The sequence below is a fragment of the Cervus canadensis genome, chromosome 30, assembly GCF_019320065.1.
Source record: "Cervus canadensis isolate Bull #8, Minnesota chromosome 30, ASM1932006v1, whole genome shotgun sequence".
Classification (NCBI taxonomy): domain Eukaryota; kingdom Metazoa; phylum Chordata; class Mammalia; order Artiodactyla; family Cervidae; genus Cervus; species Cervus canadensis.
In genome coordinates, this window is record NC_057415.1 from 10,283,760 (window position 1) to 10,305,373 (window position 21,614).

The 21,614-nt window shown below is 42.6% G+C and overlaps 1 protein-coding gene across 2 annotated transcripts in view; it reads right to left on the bottom strand.

Moving 5' to 3' along the window:
• Nucleotides 1–21,614, bottom strand: part of FRMD3 (FERM domain containing 3) — a 329,394-nt gene that overhangs the window by 247,217 nt on the left and 60,563 nt on the right. The gene's annotated exons all lie outside the window — the stretch shown is intronic.

Here is a 21,614-nt window from a genome sequence, read left to right on the forward strand (position 1 = left end):
CTGCCCTTGACACCAGCCACCCTGTGGCCATCCCCACATGTGAAAGTGAAAGTCGCTCAGTCGTGTCCAACTCTTTGCGACCCCATGGACTATACAGTCCATGGAATTCTCTGGGCCAGAATACTGAAGTGGGTAGCCTTTCACTTCTCCAGGGGATCTTCCCAACCCAGGGATTGAACCCAGGTCTCCTGCACTGCAGGCAGATTTTTTATCAGCTGAGCCACAAGGGAAGCCCAAGAATACTGGAGTGGGTAGCCCATCCCTTCTCCAGGGGATCTTTCCGACGCAGGAATCGAACCAGGGTCTCATGCGTTGCAGGCAGACTCTTAACCAACTGAGCTATCACCAGTATTATTCCTTATGCATATGCCCAGAGATTCCACACATAAGTAAGCAATCATGTATATGTTATCTGCCTCATTTAGTACAAATGGTGACACCTTGCTGTTTTCATTTAATAGTTTATCTTAGAGCTCTTTTCATATTAGTGTATATGGAGCTGCTGCATTCTTTTTTTTAATTAAGGTAAAACTGACACAGAACATTGTATTAGTCTCAGGTGTACAATAATGATTTAATATCTGTATATACTACCTCATAATTTTTAACTATTGCATCCACTGTATAGATAGATGTGCCATGTTTGATTTACATTCTCTCCCACAGATGGAGAGGTAGTTTCAAATCCTCTGAAGCAAGCGGTACTGCTCTGAATACTCCCAAATACATGCAATTTCAGAATGCTCAAGAATGTCCATAACACATTCCTAAAATGAATGCTGAGTCAAAGAGTGGGTATTATATACATATATTATATACACACATATATACTTAATATTTTGATTAGGGTAACAAAAGAGTCCTCCAAAGGATTATACAATTTAATTCCCACCAGATGGGTGTAAGAGCATCTTTCTTCACTGCCTCTTTGCCAATACAATGTATTGTGTACATTCACTGAGCTAAGTGACAAATAGTATCTCACTGAAACAGTAATTTCTGAATGTTTTAAATAATTTTAAAATTCTGTTTCAATAGGAAAAAGTACAACTTAATACAAGCTAAGGGATACAGGAAGGCTAATGAATGAAACACTCTGAATTTGTTAACAGAAAATACAAGCTATAAAACTCAAGGCATGACACTACTCCATAAAGGGATATATTAGGTTCACGTGAGCAATAAAGACAAATACCTAATTACAATATTGCCCAATCTCTTATAATAAACTAATTCATAATGTTGACACAGATAAAAGCCTTATATAAACTTGTAGAGAAAACACCACCCAACACCTGGCTAAGTTCAACTGCTCAGAAATATCAATACTATACATGGGAGTCTGCCTTATGCTACATGACTTTCCTGCACTTAACCAGTAAAAAACAGATGGAGGCCAAACTGAGGGTAAAACAAAGTGGTTCTTCACATGTCACACACACTCTCACTGACCCCGTGAATTCCCATCCTTCAGATCAGCAACAGAGTTAGGTCACCTGGGTTCTGAATGAGACAGGTCTTGGCTACTGGTTCACTGAGTGAACTTAGCCCAATCACTTGACCCCTGTGACCTCCAGCTCCTCATCTATTAGACTACTGAAAATAAATCCACTGAAGTGGATTTTTCCTTGAGGTCCCTCCCAGCTGAAAAAATATTCCTGATATTATGATTAATGGATGATGAGTGGCTTTTCTAAAAGTGGTTGGGTAAAGAGGCCTTCCCCCCTTCATTTTAACATGCATTTGCTGGATGTATGGCTACAGCTTGGGGGTCAGTAACCACTGAAAGCAAAGAACAGAGATTTCTATGTGCAACAAGTAAGGGTATTACAACCCTGGGACCTGTCCAAGGAGTCAACTGACAGGAGTGTCTGTTCTATCACATACCCGCTTCTATCTGAGGGGAATGAGAAATGCATTCTGAAATCTGGAATTGATAAATTCTATGAGGACATAGAACTCACTCAGCTCAAGACCCTTATAATGGTACTGGTTATCTCATCTGTACACACAGCTGCCATGAAGCCAAACAGACAGATTCCACCAAATGGATTCCCAAGTCATCAACTGCAAGGCTTGTGATGGAATAATGAGAGGACTTCCAGGAGGGGTGCAATTCACAGAAATAAAAGGCAAGGGGATTAAGGAAACAAAAAGACTACATTGAATTAACTTAAAATCCAGAAAAATGGAAAAGTTAGCAGAAAATATTCAAAATCAAGATGCAGTCATGGCCTTGAGGGCATTATGCTAAGTGAAATAAGTCAAAGACAAATATCATATAACCTCACTTTTATGTGGAATCTAAAAACATCAAACTCAGAAACATAAAGTAGAATGGGGGCTGCCAAGGGCCACAGGAGGTGGAGAAAATGGGGAGATGTGGGTAAAGGGTATAAACCTCCAGTGATGAGTAAGTTCTGGGCATCTGATGTACAGCAGAGTGACTATAGCTAACAATACTATATTGTACCCTTGAAAGTTACTATGAGAATAGAGCTTTAATGTTCTCTCCATAATAAAAACAACAAAAGGGTAATTATGTGAAGTGATAGAGGCATTAACTAACCTTATTATGGTAAACATTTCACAATATATATGTGCATCAAAGCATTACATTGTACACCTTAAACTCACAGTATTATATGTTAATTATATCTCAATAAATCTGGGGAAAAAATACAGTCATAAGGGCAAGCTTTATCAAATACAGAAATTCCATAGGCAAAGAAAATGCAAGATGAAACAAGGAACTTGGTAGCAGAAAAAAATCTAAGGAAACAAACTGAAGACCTACAATAGGAAAAAATATGGTCAGTTTACATTTATGAAGTAATTATTTTTTCATTTAATAAATATTTATCATTATAGACATTTGGTTATACTCAGCTAGCTTTCTGCCATCAGGTAATTTACCTCCCATCAGGTAATTTCACTGTTCATTAGCTGGCCCTCACCCAACAGAGTGAACAGAAGGAAAAGTTAAAACTCCTGGCAGCTGACCTTACTCAAGTAAACAGCAATAGTAAAAGGTCGTGTGATGTAATCCGGGAGGCTGGGAGAGGAAAATTGAAGTTGAGTCTTAAGAGAATCGACAGACTCCATTTATTCATCATTTAAGAGTGTTCATGGCCATTAACCCACACACTCCTCAAAGTTCTGGCCACTTGGCCCTGGACTTTGACATTCCATCAGTGAGTTCAGCCTGTCTGCTTGTTTGCCCCCTGTCTCCTACTCCTGGGCCCCCTGAACCCTGATCCCCAGCTGGAACATGTCCAACTTTCTATGAGCAGACACATCTGGTGCCCTGACTCACATGTTCTCAGCCTCACCCCTCATTTCAACCTAGCTTGACCCAGGCTCCAGCTCATTGTTATGCTGACAGCATCTCATCCTCACCTCTGCCCCAGGGCTTCCCCAAGACTCGGAGGCCACCAAGATATCCCCTTGTGCCGCATACTCGGTTCTGCCAAGTTTCATTCTTTTCACAAAAAAGGACTCACAGTTTTCATGAAAAGTCTAATTTTTAAATGTTGGTAAACAATTTAAATCTATTCATAACACTGTACAGATCACACCATCATCTCAAAGCTTCCAGTTTGAAATGTCTGTAGAAATTGCTGGAAAGGCAGCAAGAAACAAAAAAAACTCTGAGCTCTAGGAGTCTACAGGAGAACCAAAGTGAGAGGCAATTACCATATGAGTGACAAGAGTGCTGATGGGGTATGGTAGGCAGAGTAACTGCTCTCCAAAGATGTCCATGTCATTTTCCCCAGAAATCATGGATATGTGAGGTTATAGGACAAAGGCGAATTAATGTTGCAGGTAGAAGTAAGGTTGTTAATCAGCTGACCTTGAGAGGAGCCTGGATTATCCAGGTGAACCCAACAGGGTCCACAGACGTGGAAATAGGCAAAGATATTCAGAGCCAGAGAAATACTTGAAGATGTTGGCTTTGAAGATGGTGTAAGGAACCAGAAGCCAAGGAGTGCAGGAGACTTCCAGAAGCTGGAAAGGGCAAGGAAACATTATCCCCTAAAGCCTCCAGAAGAAACATAGCCCTGCTGACACCTTGATATTTAGCCCAATGAGATCCATTTCAGACTTCTGAGCTCCAGAACTATAGAATAATACATGTGACCCTTTCCAGGAGTAGCCAGCACCCTCTGAACTTCAGACTGAGCCATTCCCATTGTTATTGCTGAAGGTCGTCAACCCTCGTGAATTATTCAGGAACTTCTTCATCAAGGCTGGCAAAGAATGACCGTTCTGATCAGAGACCATAGTATTATCCAGCCATCATTTTCTGGGTTCTCAAAGGACCAGGCAATTGCCTCCAGTGTATGTGTGTGTATGCTGTGTGCTCAGTCACTCAGTTGTGTCCGACTCTTTGTGACCCCATGGGCTGTATAGCTTGCCAGACTCCTCTGTCCACAGAATTTTTCAGGCACGATACTGGAGTGGGTTGCCATTTCCTACTCCAGGGGACCTTCCTGACCCAAGGATCAAACCTTCGTCTCTTGCATCTCCTACTTACCACTACGCCACCTGGTAACCCCCAGCTGCCTCCAGATCTAAGTCCAAAGCCTCAGTCCTACCTGCTGTTTCAGGAACCAGCATCTCTCCCAAGTGGGGGCACTTGCTCTCTCACATCAGATGATGAAGGGTAGGAGATCTCACAGGTCACACCTCCCCACCCTGAGATTAAATGCACTCACTCCCCCAAGAGGTCTGGGATCTTCGTGGTCAGCATTTCCTGGAGAAAAGGCTCTTAGGAAGTGGGCTCAAGCTTCCCAGACACACCAAGGCCTGACCAAAGGCCTCCCAGGACTCATCTGTGTCAGAGGCAGTTTAACCATGAATAGCTCTTTCTGATTGACACCTTGTTCCCATGTCTTGGGTTTTCAGCCCCTCTGAGAAGCTCTCTCCCACTAGGACAATAAAATTGATGAAAGATTAACGAGGTTCACTGACTCCTGGAGACTCTTATTAAACTCAACTGGCCCTCCATTCTTTATGTTCACACTCTTTCCTTTCAAGCTCACCAACAGCCTTGTGAGCTGAGAGGGGATGATGAAGATGGGACAGATGGGGAACAGGGAATGAACATGCCTGGGAGCTCACAGTGTGTTCACAACCACAGCATCCTAACTCCGTTCCAGGTTCTTCCCCAAACTCCAGTCTCCCCTTCCTTCCTTCCTTCTTTCTTCCCTCCCTAATGCAGATACCCACAAATCATCCTCCAGATTATAGGAAAATTCCAGGCCTTTCTGCTTGACTTTTTCTTTTGTTTTTCATTTTTCCAGTGTTCTGTAAAAACAGTCCTCTGTGTGCTGAAACAAAACTCTCTGGAAAAGGGAAATCTGCACATAAGTCACAGAAACAAACGTTTACATTCATATCAAAAAAGGCCTAACAATGGAACCTGTCTACATGCTTCCCCTGGCAGCCAGCTACCTTGATTAAACTGAAATTCTCTTTCACCTTTAAAATCCAGCATATGGTGGGGAATAAAGTACTAGAAAGTAAGGCCTATTTTCTAGCAAATCAATTATACTGGTGTTCAATTCACTTGTAAATTTTTATTTAATTAGAAAAAGTCTTAATCATGCACTTTAAACTGACCAACAACATAATTCTCAAAGACACTCTGAAGATAAATCATGAAACGCCTTAAAAGGGCTTATCTGTTTAGACCATTTTGGGACTTTCTATTAGAAATGGTTTCCACTTGGAAGTGCCTCATCTCATTTGCAAAAACCAACTGCTGCGCCTCAGGCAGCAATCCAGGTCCTCAACATTCTGTAACAGGAGGACTGTGCCACCCAGTCCTGGGGGCAAACAAAAGGGAACAAATCACAAGTGGACAAGCAGAACTGTGGAGACCCTGTTAGTCAGTCTGGACACTGGTGGGCTTTTCTGTGATTCCTGAGGGCCCCCTGAGGAGAGCGGAGGTCCTGTCTATGAAGCTATCACCACTAGGAGAGGTGGGTTTGGTTTTCCAGAAATTTCTTTCTTTAAGAATTTGTATTCTAGTTTGAGCCAAATATCTCCAAAAGATACTTTGCTTTCCTTCTGGCAACAAAGACTGCCTAGCAGGGTGTATATTGAGTGGCCAGGGGCACCATGACAAAACACCACAGCCTAGGCGGCCTACACAGCAGACATTTATTGTCTCACAGCTCTGGAGGCTGGAAGTCTGAGGTAAAAATGTCGGCAGGGTTGGTTTCTTCTGAGGCCTCTCTCCTTGGCTTGTAGATGGCCAATTTCTCCCTGTGTCCTCACATGGTCTTTCCTTTGTATGTATCTGTGTCTTAACTCCCACTTGCTTTTTTATTATTATTTTTTATTGGAGCATAATTGCAATACAATGTTGCCTTGGTTTCTGTGGTACAACAAAGTGAATCAACCATAAGTATACGCATATCCACTCCCTCTCCAACCTCTCTCCCACCCACCTCTATCCCACCCCCCTGGGTCATCACAGAGCAGCGAGCTGAGCTCCTGTGCCGTAGAACATCTCCCCACTAGCTGTTTTACACATGTGCTCATCGGCATCAGTCATGTCCAACTCTTTGCAACTCTATGGACTGTAGCCTGCCAGGCTCCTCTGTCCATGGGACTCTCCAGGCAAGAATACTGGAACAGGTTGCCTGCCCTCCTCCAAGGGATCTTTCCAAATCCCAGGGATCAAACCCACATCTCCTGTGGCTCCTGCATTGCAGGCATATTCTTTATTGCTGAGCAACCAGGGAAACCCATCTTTATACCATTTTATACATAGTAGCCTATAATATCAATGCTACTCTTTCAATTTGTCCCACCTTCTCCTTCCCTGTGTCCACATCCATCCTCTCTGTCTGGGTCTCTACTCTTGCCCTGAAAACAGGTTCATTTTCTGTTTTCCAGATTCCATATATATGCATTAATATATGACATTTGTATTCCTCTTTCTGATTTACTTCACTCTGCATGACAGACTGTAGGTCCATCGAAACTGCTACACATGACTTAACCTCCATTCCTTATAAGGACACCAGGCTACTGGACTAGGGCTCACCACATGGCCTTATTTTACCTTATGTCCATCTCTTTTAAGGTTCTATCTCCAAACACAGTCACATTCTGAGGTACTGGGGACTAGGGCTTCAACACATGAATTTTAGGACTCAATTCAGCCCCTAACAAATTGGCAAAATCCTTGTTGTAAATTCTCACCTGACACAGAAAGGCTATGAGGCTGAGTTCTGTGATCCTCCCAGGTCCAAAGTCCTGGGCCTGTGCTGCATATTTGTCTGCTGCATGTTTCTGAGAAAGGGATCTGCTTGTTCATCAGGGAAAAGAGCAGATTTATACCCTGTGTGCTAAGCATTTACCTAATCAGATGCCACACCCCACCAGGCCACTGAGACGCAAACCTTTCTAGGTAACCCAGTTCATAGAAAGATGGCAAAGGAAATGGGTGCCAACTGGTATGAGTAAATATGGAAGAGCTTGAAAGAGGTGTGTCATGTCAAAACACATCTCTGGGGTGTTGAACTTCAACTCAAATTCCCTGGAGCAACCCAGAATAATTCTAACACTTGCTACACACTCACAAGCATAGAGGGGAGATTAACTACAAAATGTCCAGCTGGTCAGTAAACCCGACGGAGGTGGTGAGTTTTCGTGAGAAGGTTTGAAATGGAAGAATCCAATCTGGACCAACCCCAAAAGATGCTGGTACTAGTGAAGGAAACAAGGCGGACTAGAAAAATCACATTCCCATTGCTGACAGGCAAGTTTCCACCTAACCATCCCTCTCCCAGCTAATTAGGAACTGTGCTTAGGTTTAACAGAGACATCATAAGACTTCCATCTTTCTTAAACTTTTCATTTTATATTGGAGTATAGCTGATTAACAATATGGTGATAGTTTCTGATAGACAGCAAAAGGACTCAGCCATAATGTACATGTATCCATTCTCCCCCACCCCCCCCTCCCATCCAGGCTGCCAGATAACATTGAACAGAGTTCCCTATGCTATACAGTAAGTTATCCTACTGTTGGTTTTCCATTTTAAATATAGCAGTGTGTATATGTCAATCCCAAACTCCCTAACTAGCCCTTCCAACCATCCTTCCCCACTGGTAACCATAAGTTTGTTCTCTAAAAACTTGCATCTTAATATCCAGCAGGTTCTTAAACAAGCAAAAGAATGCCGATGTGTCAATCCTTTGGAAAAACACTAAACTATCTCCCATGAAGATATCCTTAAATAAAGCATTAGTGCTAGAAAGATGTCTTTCATAAATGGTGAAGAAATGGGCAGGTGTCACCCAAACCAAAAGATGCTGCCTGGCTAGTTTGAAAGAATCACAGCACGATCTTGACCTCAACAGGAAACCTAGTGGTTGAGTACCTGTTATCTGTGTTTGGTCAAGAAATAAACCGTCTTCAAAACGATTATCACCACAGGGATTTGGGGAAATTTTGCTCTGAATGAAAAGTAATAATAAAACAGAGAGCTCTGTCTTGATTTCTCAGAAGACCGTTAAGCAAGCAGAACTAAAAGATTCTTCTACGGTACCTGTGATAAGCTCGCCGAAAACAGACCCTTTTGAAATTCACACCTCCTTCTAATTTGTCCCAGTAAAATAATGTCAACAGTGCATAGCAGTCCACAGCATGCACCATGTTGAACAAAAGTTTACCTGAGTTGATTCCATCTTAATTGCCCCATACATACTTAGATCTCTGACCAGGGATTGAACCTGTGCCCCCTCAGTGGAAGCACAGAGTGTTAACCACTGGACCTCTAGGGAAATCCCAGCTGACAGGTACTTTTGTTTTTTTGGGGTTTTTTTTTGGTGACATGTACTTTTGGGGTTTTGTTTGTTTTTTTGACATGTACTTTTGAAAGCTGTGCAGGCAAACCCCCGTTAGCCTCACCAACACAGGATGAAGTGGTTACACTGTGATTGGCTAGCACTCTACAGAATTCTGCCTTCTTGACTCTTGTCTCCAGAGAGTTCATGGGCTCCACCAGAGACTTTCTCAGTTTGAATACTGCATTGTTTACTCACAGAAACTTCCCTGCCACCAAAATCCTATCCACTGATTTCTATCATAGTGAACAGTTTGATTTTTCTGAAGTATTAACAAACATGACATGCTTTTAATCATCCAAGGTCTTGCTAGATGTTAAGATTCAAGTTTTATTGTTTCTCTATCATACAACATCAGATGGGTGTGGGTCATGCCAGGATCTCAATGCCAGCTACCATTAGAAAGAAAAGAATTGTTTTAATTTGAGAATAAAGACATCAGCCAAAAAAATCTATTTCTGAGCTCACTGTCAGCAATACATCTTGTTAGACACCATGTTAAAATGACATTGCCTAGAGCTAAGGCCCTTTGATTAAATGTAGTGTTGTGATCATTTCCATAAGAAAGTGAACTATAAATTTTGTAGTCATTTGAAATTATTTCAAATGAAGAAGCTAAAAGAGAGATCCAAGATAGCCCCTTGATAAACTTTATTCCCATGAGAAAATAGAACTTAAGTCATTTCTATTTATGTGTCTTTTCCAGGAGCATCACCAAAAACCTTAACAACCACCTGAAGCTAAATTCTCAAATTACATTCAGTGAATCCTTGCTTTACAGAGAGGAGTAACCCAACCAGGAATTTCAGGTAGCAGAGTTCTGAGCTAAATGATTCTGCAAGCACATGCCACACACAGAAGTGCAGCGAGGTGAACAGAGTTGGCCCAGGCACCGGGAGTGAGTAAGTTTGTTTGTTCTTTATCCTAACCATGAGAAACCATTTAGATTCAGAGCCCAGACAAGTCAAGTCCTGCTAGATCTAGTTCCCCGTGCATGGGAACTCCACAAATCCCTACTGTCCTTGATTCCTCAGAAAATCTGAGGCTTTGTAAACTGCTGATAGTCCCTTGGACAGCAAGGAGATCAAACCAGTCATTCCTAAAGGAAACTAACCCTGCATCTTACTGGAAAAACTTATGTTGAAGCTAAAGTTCCAATATTATGGTCACCTGATGAGAAGAGCCAACTCATTAGAAAAGACCTTGATGCTGGAAAAGATTGAGGGCAGAAGGGGCAACAGAGGATGAGATGGTTGGATGGAATCCAACTCAATGAACCTGAGTTTCAGCAGACTCTGGGAGACACTGAAGGACAGGGAAGCCTGGCATGCTGCTGCCCATAGGATCGCAAAGAGTCAGACACAACTTAGCAACTGAATAACAGCAAACTGCTCCCACCCTCATCCTGCAGCAAGATTAGTAAACTTGTTTGTAGAAACCTTGGGGTAATTAACAGAAAGGATAAACACAATTTCTCACTCAGTCTCCTGACCTTTGCCCCCGCTTTGGGGCCCGGGGAGGAACAGGCATCCAGGCAACACAGGGCCTGGGGGTGAGTGGAGAGGGACAGGAAGGTCCTCTGAGCCCATGCCAGCAGCCAAGCAGCTGTGGCTTAGACTAGGAGCCCTGCCCTGAGCCCTGAGGACACTCATGAACATACCCACACCCTCCAACCTGATAAAAGACACCAACCCTGGAAATGCCAGGAGCTAAGACGCAGCCCTTGCTATAGCTAATTCAGGCAGATCACCTCAAAGTGTCCTACCAACATCCAACTGTGTAGACGGCACTCAAAGGATGGTCAACTAAAATCGGACAGGGTACAGCTGTCAACAGGGATGAGGAATTACACTGGTTGGAGACAACCCATTACCAAGCAAATGAATAAAGGCCACCCAAGTCAGAGAAAGACACAGACAAAAACTAGAACTCTGGTTTACCCAAAGCAAGCCAAGGATGGAATCTCATCTCCACAGCTAGTACATAGCAATTCACGACCAAGGGTTAACTGTTATTCAGGCTGCTTTGAAAGAGCTCAACTGTGGCAAAATCAACCCAGGAGAGATTCAAGCAAAACTACACCCTGATAACACCAGTTCTGAGAAAGCCAGTATGTTCCTTGGACCATCACTAGATGGTATATAGTTACAAGTCAAAGGGCTTGAGGATATCCCCCATGCCATGAGGAATTTTAATTTCTACAGCCCAAAATCGCAAAGGCAAGTTAGAGAGTGCAGGGCAGTACAGAAGTGCCTGGTGAGAGAAAGGAGTCATAGCTTATTCATGAGGCTATCACTTGTGGAGGAGAAACTTAAAACCTAATCATTTCACCATCTCCAAGTCACTGATAAAGATAAAATGCCCAGCAAAGGAGACATAGACCTAAAGAACAGACTTGTGGACTCAGTGTGGGAGGGAGAAGATGGGACGAATTGGGAGAGTGGCATTGGAACATAAACATTACAATATGTAAAACAGACAGCCAGTGAGAATTTGCTGTATGATGCAGGTACTCTGTGATAACCTAGAAGTGGGAGATGGGATGGGAGGTGGGAAGGAGGTTCAAGAGGGAGGGAACATATGTAATATCCATGGTTGATTGATGTTGGTGTATGGCAGAAACTAACACTATACTCAAAGTAACTATCCTCTAATTAAAAATAAATAAATTTTTAAAAATAAAAGTCAAAAAAAAATGTCCAAACATTTTACTAAATGCACAGAATTAAATAAGAGCATGAGCATCCTTTGAAAAATAAGCGTTAAACTGGGGGTCAGAGAGATGACTGAATTCAAAGCTGAGGTGGAAATTAGAAACCAGCGGTTGTCAGATAAAGGCTCCATAGTCATACATAATTAAAACTCATGTGCCCAATGCCTCCTCACCCATGTGATGTCTCAGAAAACTAAGATAGGGGTGCGGAGGAAGTCTGGATGAGCAGTAATGAGTTAAAGGGCCAGAATGAGTCACCGCAGGTCCACTGGTTCTCAAACTTGTGTGTATGCCGGAATCCCGTGGAGCTTTGCAAAAGCAGACATTCCCAAGACAGGGACCTCTGGGGACAGCACTGGGCATCTGTACTTGATAAAATGCAGCTGGTCCAGAGTGCTGAAGCCAATAAAGCTGGCTAAAAGGATCTATGAGCTCTTAACCACCTCCAATTTTCCAGGAAAAACTGATGTAGCAAATGTAAAAGATAATTTTAATGAAGGAAAGGATCTTACTACACACAGCCCCTGATTCCAACTGTCCTGAAGCTCCAACAGAAGGCTTTCTTCCCCCAGAGCACATCTAGAAGAGCTCCAGGGAAGAAGGTTCTGGATCCAATCCCACCCCATAAGAAAAGGGACAATGGGATCCCACAGTGGACTCAGGGTTGATCTGGGCTCCAGTTTGGACCCTGCCATGTCCCATATAACTTTAGATGAGCTCCCTAACTCTTCTGAACCTGAGTTTGCTCAGATCAGTCACATGGGGATGTTTTGAGATTTAAGTATGAGAACACATAACTCACCTTGCTTGGTGAACAGCATACCTGCCCCAAGGAAGGAGCTCCTTTTGACACCCCAGGAGGGTCCACGTTCACACACAGAGCACACAAACTGATTTGGAAGATCTGATGAGATGATTTTTTGATGTCCAACATCTCACACAGTGCTCTGCATGTTGCCAACGAGCAATAAGTGAATATTTGCGGGCTGGATGACTCAGAGGTTGGAGATAACCTGTGGATTTCATTTTGGGGTTATTCTCCTTTTCCCTTACTTTCAACAAAACTGACTGAAAGATCAAATCTAAACAAGATGGAACATTTCCTCTCATCTGTTTAGTTGCTAAGTCTTTAAAATTAATTAACTGTTACTAACAGAACATGCTTCCCTGGTGGCCCAGACGGTAAAGAGTCTGTCTGTAGGGCAGGAGACTCGGCTTCGATACCTAGGTTGGGAAGATCCCTTGGAGAAGGGAAAGGCAACCCAGTCTAGTATTCTTGTTTCTGGAAAATCCCATGGACAGAAGAGCCTGGTGGGCTATAGTCCATGCGATCGCAAAGAGTCAGACACGACTGAGCGACTAACAGCAAAAACAACAGAATTAGACACAAATGACTTAAATGGCCCTGCTTAACTGCTAGAAGAGAACTGCTCACACCTAACTCTATCCTAAGATAATTAGGGGGGCAAGGTAGACAACCTTCCACTTCTTGACTAGTAAGAGGAAACTGATGGAAAAAAGATGAATGAACAAGCACTTGCTCCATAAGTACACACAGAACAGACTCGACAACGCAGGAAGCCAATCTGGCTGCCTGCCCTCCTGGCCAAGTGGGGACCAGCACTGGTAAGAAGAAGCAAGGACAAGGAACTGAAACTTTCTGAGCAAGTCAGAAATTCCGGGGCCCATCTGAACGTCCCGCAACCTTTCAAGCAACTGGAAAAACAGATAACAATCTGCATGTCCCTGTTGGTTGTCTTATATCAAAACATTCAGGATGCCTGGGAGGTGACTGTGTTCCTCTCATTGTTTCAAACCATCACTCACAGAGAAGGGCCTGAGGACACAGTGGCGGATCCATGAGGATGGGCAGGACACCAGTTTCCGAAGAATAAGAGCAGGATGTTGAGGGCTGAACGGACAGGTCTTAGAGAATCCACAAGGCTCAGTCCAAAGGCAGAGAGGAGTCAGTAGGCGGGCACTGGTACTCAGGTCCTCTCCCATAAGAAAAGGCTGAAAAGAAGCCATGACACATTCACCTGGTTCAGAACTTCTGACCACAATGAAATAGGTCACCTCTGAAAATACATGAGATGTCTATTTACCAACAGAGATATTTGTATTTAAGTGGTGAAAACCTCTGAATGAAGCAGCTGCTGTTTTATCGAGAGGACCCAAAACTCTCCAGAGAGCTAGCAAAGGTGTCCCACCCTGGATTTGGGTTGATCTAGACTCCAGTTCTGGCCCTGTCACTCCTAACTGTGTCGCTTTAGACAGGTGTCCCAACTCATCTGAGCTTCAGTTTCCTCAGATCTGGGAGGGCTGTTCTGAGTTTAGAACGCAAGAATAGGTGTAAATCCCCTGCCCTGTGACAGTGCAGAGCAGGACCTTACATTCACTTGCTGATCCACTGAAGGGACTCTGCTGCTCTCAGAGAGGCCACCTGGAAGAACTGGATTCTGGTGTGACTAAGTGTAATGTACAAGCAGTGTTCCATGGGCAAATAAGTATAGGGAACACTGCATTCAACAATGTTCAGCCAATTTCTTGGTTTGCCCAACTTCTCAGAGCCATGAAGGTACTAATGGGCACCATGATCTTCAGAGAAGACTCAAGGCGGGGCATAAAGTATGCAGCATTTCTCAAACTGAATTCTGCAAGAACTCCTTTCCTGACAAAAGAAGAGAGGCCCATGGCCCACAGTTCAGGAAATGCTCATCCAGAACAAACTACAACAGTAGTGCATGTGAGAGAGTAGCTCACTCAGACACCCTGTGGGACATGACATTTCCTGATTGGGATCTACCCAGGCACCATCACAATGGAACAGATATTCTAGAGTCAGGAATGAGGACAATGCTCCCAAGAAAGGAGAACGCCAGCCCGAGGAACACCGCACCAGCTCATGTGAGGCCATGAGCATCCACCCCAGGGAGGTCAGACCCATCCCATCCCAGCTCCTCCTCTTAGAGGCACAAGGGAATTCCATTAGGGGTTTCTTTCTTTTTTTTTTTTTTTTTTCATGAGAATAACTCTCTAAATTTATATTACAAGTTAACAGAAGAGTCAGATTCTTCTTACTGAAAAACTGCTTTTCACGTGAATAGATCCATTTGGTAAAGTATAGAAGCTAGATCAAGAGAGGTGACTGTCACAAGTGAGAAAAAAGGGTTTGGGGTCATTTCAAAAACGTTCCTATAAAATAATTTTTGTTAATATTTTTACATTATATTACTTCAAATGCACATAATTTTCATTTGCGTAAAGGGCCAATAGCCTTTATTCAGAGCCAATCCTTCACCAGTGTTCTTTCAAAAAAGCACACTCCAATCTGCCTCTTCAAGTCACCAACCCTCACCACACTCACTGGGGTCACAGACATGCCTACAGGATCACCCTTCCCAACTCATTCTAAACCTGTTGACTCAACCTTCCTAAAATAAGCATCACTGTACACCCCCTTGCAGACCTTGGAGGGTCTCCTATTTGTAGGATGTCCAAACACAACCAGCAAATGGACTTTGAGACTCTCCATAGTAGGACTTCATCTCCCCCATGTCTTCCCTATGGTCTTATACGACACTCTGGGGTCCTAAGCTCACCTTGCTTCTTCCCAAATCCAAGCCTTTCTGTAATCTAGTCTCCCCAACAGAGATGGCCACCCCGTGCCTTGCCAACTCTAAATCCTAATCCTTAATTCCTAATTCTCAAGTGCACAGACTCTTCCATGTGACTCCGGTCGAGTGCCCCCACTCTCATCAGATTTCTACAGCAGAACCTGTATTCTCCATGTTGTAGTTCCTCTTTTACTAACTTCTGTTGCTGTTTAATTTTTTCTAGTGATGTTTCATTTTTCACCTGTCTTTGACTTTCCATACAAAGAAACTCTGGTTTCCTAGAAACACCATCATCCACTTGATTTGTACTCCCACTAACAATAATAAAAACAAGATAAGGGGGAGAGGAAAGGAAGAGGCCGGTCAGTAAGCTCAAATGGGAAAAACCACCCTCTGAAGGAAAGCATTCATGCCAACTTCTGCTCTCCAAAGAGTTGGGGCTCCTCCCTCAAAATTATCACAAGGAATTTGTCTTGGCCTCCTTCAGGATTCAGGTTCAGTGCTGGCAGAGAGGGAAGCAGAAAATCAAATAGATGGGGACAGATCCATCTGTTCCAGGTAGGACAGCAAGGTAATGAAATCTTACAGCCATAAGCTCCTGGCAACCTCTGGTTTACATTTTCTTCGCTTTCCTAGAAGTTGAGATGGAGGAGAACTCATGTCTTTGCATTCAACGCCTATGAGAGAGCAGAGGGTACACAGACAAGGCTGTGTACTGTGTGTGTGGTGCACACACGTTATCAATACACAGACACACACACAGAGAAACAGCACTGAAAACACTTCAAAGTGTGATACCACGCCCCTCAAAATTGCAAACCTTTAAAAAGACAAAGTACACTAAAAATACCAGCATGGTGAGCCCGCTAGAAATCATCATAGTTTTCCCTTTCCCTGTGGAAGAATTACTGCCCTTCGTTACTATCTGGGAGACCAAACTAGAAATCAGAGCCTGTCTCTATCATTTATTTAAGCCCATTTCCTGCTAAATAAACCTACCATTCTACATCTGATAAAGTATATAATATTCAATTCACTCATTTTGGGGTTACCTTCTCAGAATGCAAAGCAAAAGTTATGATGAGAGAAAAGTCAAAGATTCCTGTGGGCCGAACATGTAGCATACGAGCAGGTGTGTGAAGTCACTCCAGTCATGTCTGACACTTTGCCACCCTGTGGACTGTACCAGGCTCCTCTGTCCATGGGACTTCCCAGGCAAGAATACTAGAGTGGGTTGCCATGCCCTCCTCCAGGGGATCTTCCCGACCTCGGGATCAAACGAGGATCTCCAGGGTCTGGTAGGTGGGTTCTTTACCACTAGCACCACCTGGGGAGCCCATAGCACACTAGACTACAACCCAAACAGATCTCTCACCTGTGCATCTGAATGGCACCTGTTTCTGGTGCAATCTGATGAATTAAAATCCAGCTTTAATTAAATTTTAAGACTTAAAAAAAAATAGGTAACACCTTCTAGCAATGATAGACAAGCAAATAGAAAACCTTGACAAAACTTTAAAACAAACAAAAAATTCTCTTTGAAGGTATCAAAGAGTTACTAAGACAACCAAAACCTGAAAGGCCAAGTTCCCAGAGTAAGGAAACCTGAAGCTGCCTGACAGAGTCTCCCCACCACCACCATTTGCTGATTTGTAAACTTCACAGAAAAGAGAGGAGCAGAGCAGAAAAAACATCTGCTAGAGAACCAAGCAGAGCTCTCACCACTAATAAGGAAATATCATTGGAATGAAGAACCCATCAAAGCAAAGAAGCCTTTGCATACGCTCCAACTGTTCAGTTGAAGAGCTACACCTTCTATGATTGAATTAAAATGATCTGCTCCTACTCTAAAACTTCACCTGCCTGCCAGAAGCTTAAGAAAAAAAAAGCCTCTGTGAAAGAATATGTCATCAAGAGCCTCCCCAGTTTTTCATTTATAATAACCAAGATCCAATTAAAAACTACCAAGACCAAGAAGAAAATAAAATCAGACAATAGTAATCATCTCACCGGTGATCCAGATGGTGGGGTTATTAAAAGTTATTAGACTTAGGCTAAAAATCACTGAAGAGCATGTTTAAGAAAATAGATGGCAAGATGAAAATCTTAGCAAACACTGAAATCCATGTATTTTAAAAATTAGATCAAAATTTTAGAACTATAAGATACAGTGTAATTGAAGAAAGTAAGAATGAGATAGATGGATTTACAGCAGAATAAACCCAGTTGTAGAGAGACTTAGTGTTCTGAAAGATGTTTCAGTAGAAAAAAATTTAATATGAAATTAAAAGATGCTTACTCCTTAGAAGAAAAGCTATGACAAACCTAGACAGCATATTAAAAAGCAGAGACATTACTTTGCCAACAAAGGTCCATAAAGTCAAAGCTATGGTTTTTCCAGTAGTCATGTATGGATGTGAGAGTTGGACCATAAAGAAGGCTGAGCACCAAAGAATTGATGCTTTCAAACTGTGGTGTTAGAGAAGACTTTTGTGAGTCCTTTGGACAGCAAGGAGATCAGTCCTAAAGGAAATCAACCCTGAATATTCTTTGGAAGGACTGATGCTGAGGCTGAAGTTCCAATACTTTGGCCACTTGATGTGAAGAGCTGATTCACTGGAAAAGACTCTGATGCTGGGAAAGATTGAAGGCAGGAGGAGAAGGGGGCGACAGAGGATGAGATGGCTGGATGGCATCACCGACTCAATGAACATGAGTTTGAGCAAACTCCGGGAGATGGTGAAGGACAGGGAAGCCTGGCGTGCTGCAGTCCATGGGGTCACAAAGAATCAGACATGACTGAGTGACTGAACCACAACAAGGAGAAGAAAATACCCAGAGTGAAGCATGGAAAGGAAAAGGAAAAATTCAAAGAAAACCAAAATAGAGAATATCTGAATCCATGAAAGAAGACAAATATTTATTGAGTACATGCCGCAGGTTAGACATAGTTATCGTCAAGTAATTAAATCTGATTTCATTAGTCACTGATTTTCATTTGACAAATTTTAGGAAAAAGCATTTGTAATATTTGAAAGAGCTTTTGTTTCCAAAATATATTTATAATAATAACAAGTTTAGAGAACACTTTACAGTGTATGAAGTGTGATGCCTAGTAAAAGGACACTATGGTCTTTGAAGTTGGAATAAACTCAGTTCACACACTATTGTCATCCACTACCTGGACACACTAGCCTCAATTTCCTTGTCTATGAAAAGAAACAATATCTGCCTAGAAAGGTCCTGGGAGAAGCAAATGAGTTAAGGCACATAAAATACACAACAAAAATACCCAGACTAAATGAACAGCCTCTGATTTTTCTCTTCCCCAGGTCTCACTTATTAAACAGTATTCACTGAGTGGGTATTGGCTGAGTATACTCAACCTCAGTAACTACATGAATCAAACAAAGGTAACGTGTACCTATTTCAGATCCTATGTGAAAAATGTAGACAAGTGGCTCAGCAGTAAACAATTCTGCAATGCAGGAGACGTGGGTTCAGTCCATGGGTTGGGAAGATCCCCCAGGGAGTAGCAAATGGCAACCCACTCCAGTATTCTTGCCTAGAAAGTCCCACGGACAGAGGAGCCTGGTGGGCTACAGTCCCTGGGGTCGCAAAAGAGTTGGACACGACTGAGTGACTAAACAACAACAATGAGAAAAATATGTGCTGCTTCTTTGAATCAACAATAATGAAGTCCACATTGATTAAAACAAAATGCTGGGTGTTTGCTTGAATGGTTAAAAGCATAGTGGTGACACTGTCAGAGCTGGTGTGGTAAAGAGGGTAAGGAGTTTGCCCCCTGAATATGTGGGTTCTAAGGGTTAAGGTATCTCCAAATTGGAGATGTTCATCCATAGTTAGAAACCTGGAGCTCAGAAGAGAGGTGGAAGTGGAGATAGGGTGGATAAGGAAAGTCAGAGGTTGGCTGAGGCCACCATGGGAAAATGTCAGCAGGAAAAGAGGGTTAGTATGCTAAATATAGCCAATACTTTTGGAAACTGCAGGAAAAAGTCATCGGTTTCCCACAACCAGAGTGAGCATCAGTACACAACATGGGTCTCCTGGGGCTTACTTTACTCCATGAGTCACAATCTTGTCCCACTAACTAGATCAAGACTCCCTATCACACGGTTTCATAGAAGTTTACCCTTTTTCCTTTGTGCCTCTAATCATAATTGTATTTAAGTAACGTTTGATGAAGCAATGAACATATTGCCTTTCCTCTTGGATTTTATGATCCTGGAGGGCAAGGGCTGTCTCTTGTTCACCATCACATTCTCAGTACCCAGCAAAGTATCTTGCAGGTAGTAAGCACCACTCCACAAATATGATGAATAAAAGAACAAGGAAAACCAGCTCCATGGTTATGAGCCCAGAATCCTGCTACTCAAAGTGTGATACAGCAGCATCACGATTCCCTGAGTGCTTGCTAGAAATGCAAACTCTCAGGCTCCACCCCTACTGCATCAGAACCCTTAGCTGATTTGTATGCACACGAAATTTGAAAAGCTCACTGTAGACGCTTTCCATAATTAGACGGAGAAAATCTACCCCTGAATGAGTACAGGAAGATGAGGGAAATGGTTTTGAACTCAGCAACCTGGTTTTAACCAAAATTACTTGAGAGCTAATTTTTTCAAAGACAGCTAGGTTGTGTAATTACTGTCTGACTGCTTGCCCTTAAATCAGAGGTTCTTGCTTTAGGGTCACTTCAGCATCACTGATGGTTTTAGAAAATACTGATACCTGGATCTCACCTCATCTTCCTAGAAATTCTAATTTAATGAGTCTGGAGCATACTGGACCACAAGGATTTGCAAAGTCCCCCAGGTGACTCTAATGCCCAGCCAAGGTTGAAAAACACTGCCTTGGATAATTCCAACTACTACAGCTGAAGCCTTTTTTTTTTTTTTTTTAGCTGAAGCCTTTTAATCAGGTGTACCCCAGACTGTGTCCAAGCCTCTCTCCATTCATGGGTTATGCCCAGCCCTAAGGGCAGCAGATGACCAGCTTGACCTTGGGCCAGCTGGCTGCTGGTCTCACACAGAACCTTGATCACATTCTGCTCCCCTTCCTGGAACACAAAGGCTTTGTTGCCAACATCCTCAATGAATCCTTGATTGTACTTCTCTTAGCTGGTTACCAAGATCCTCCCCTGTCAAGGTCTTTCTTCTGATGAAGAAAAGGTTTTTGTCTCAACCATCAGCATCATTTGATTGAAACTATGGAGCAAAAGTATTCTCCCTGTCCTAGTATTTCTAGACATCATCCACAACTCATGTATTAGCTTCTCGACCTGAATCTTCAGTCCCCTGACCATCCATACCTCTGTTTTCAGGCTTCCCTGGTGCTACCTACCGGGACTTCCAGTTGTCCACCCATCCTCCACACACCTTTGACATTCCAAGGTTCGGGCCTTGTCTGGATCTTTTCCTTAAAAGAATCTACACACTGGTTGTCTTTTTCCATTGAGACTTGAACCCCTGGTGTGAGAAGAGCCATCAGACTCTCACCTCGCCCCATGAGTACATCCTAAAATACTATTTATGCTGCTCTAAGGCTTAGCCGAATTTTCTTTGCCTGAATCACAGCCCTACTCATCTTTCCAGGACTGGCTTCCCTTCTTACTTCTATTTCTTATCCCAAAACTATATTCTGGCAAATGAAAACTCCTGTATCCAAGGACTTATATTTCAATTTAGAACTATGAATTTCTCACACTTAACAAAAGGTAAGACTATACAGTTCATTCTCTCTACAGCAATGGTTTAGAGAGAGCCACCTAACCATAATATCAATCCCCTAAGGAGGGTTCTAAATCTAGGCCTGTGACTCCCCATACGGGTTTCAGGGGCTCTGTGATGCTCTGCAAATGTGTGTGAGGAAAATATATTTGCTTTTCTATAGAGAAAGTTCATAATTTTCATAAGATCTCCAAAAGAGTCCTGAGAACATGAAATGAGCCTCAAAATCATTAATCGTTTAGAAAATGCAAATCAAAACCACAATGAGATACCTGTTCACACCCACTGGAGTGGTTATTGATTGAAGAAAAAAAAAACAAACAGCAGGTGCTGATGAGACTATAAAGAAATTGGAAATCTAGTGGGATGTAAACTGGTGCGGCTGCTATAGAAAACAGTCCCTCAAAATTTTTTGGTCCCTCAAAAAATTAAAATAGAAGTACTATTTGTTGTTGTCGTTGTTCAGTCACTAAGCTGTGTCCGACTCTTGCCTAATATATCAAATGATTATTTTTAAGCATGTAATTTTTAACAAACTTTTCCTGTTTCTTGTCCTTTCTTCCTTGTAATTCTATCCCAGGTAGAATGAAGCAGAAAGATGGGGTTGGAGAGTGTACATATGTTAGATGTTATTTACTGCTAAAGTCCCAGGTTTACGGATACTAA